Source organism: Loxodonta africana, chromosome 23, assembly GCF_030014295.1.
Source record: "Loxodonta africana isolate mLoxAfr1 chromosome 23, mLoxAfr1.hap2, whole genome shotgun sequence".
Taxonomy (NCBI): Eukaryota; Metazoa; Chordata; class Mammalia; order Proboscidea; family Elephantidae; genus Loxodonta; species Loxodonta africana.
Window position 1 is genome coordinate 47299713 of NC_087364.1, and position 781 is coordinate 47300493.

The following is a 781-nucleotide window of genomic DNA, read 5'->3' on the forward strand; positions in this document are numbered from 1 at the left end:
GAAATCACTTTTTTTTTTCTTTTTAGATATGTCATCTTGGTTTCTAAAAATTGTTTCTTCTCGGTAGACACAAGACCCAGGTGCTGAGAGTTGACCCGGTGCCAAGTCTCAGTTCCGTCCAGTCTTCCCCATCAGATCTTCTGCCAGGCCTTCTGAATATTCTCGAGGTTAGAAAATCTATCCCCCCAGACTCGCAGATGCTGTTCTCCCCCCACTGGCTCTGCACAGAACATCATTATCTTTGCTGAGCTTCTGTCTCTATGGCAATAACAGATGGGAAGTGCTGCGGAATTATTCATGTTCAGAAAGAGAGGCAGTCAAGAAGGAGTGAAAGGTGGAGGGGGGAGGTGGGAGAGGGGGCACGACCCGGAGCAGGGCGATGGGGGCGTAAGAAAGGGGAACTTGGGGCGGGGGTGTGGTAGGAAAGCGAGGCTTGTGAGCCTTTGGTAGGCCCAATGGAAGGAAAAAAACAAAATCTACAAGCACAAGAGTAGAACAGTCGGTTGCTTCCAATTGTCGAGTCCCTTTAGAGCGACCTTGAAACTGTAAAGCCAAAGAAAATTGGACAAAATGGGCATGAAGGGAAAAAAAGAGGGGGGCGGGCAAAGCTTTCGTCTCCTTGAATTCCGTGCTTTGCGACTCGGGGGACTGTTTCAGTTCCTGATCTTGAGGTGGAGAAAGGGGGATTTTTAGGTGTTTCGAAATAAGACGGAGCAGCTCGGGAGAGTTCAATATGCTAATTAGCTGTCCTGGGAACGCTGACCAGCCAGAGGCCTTACAT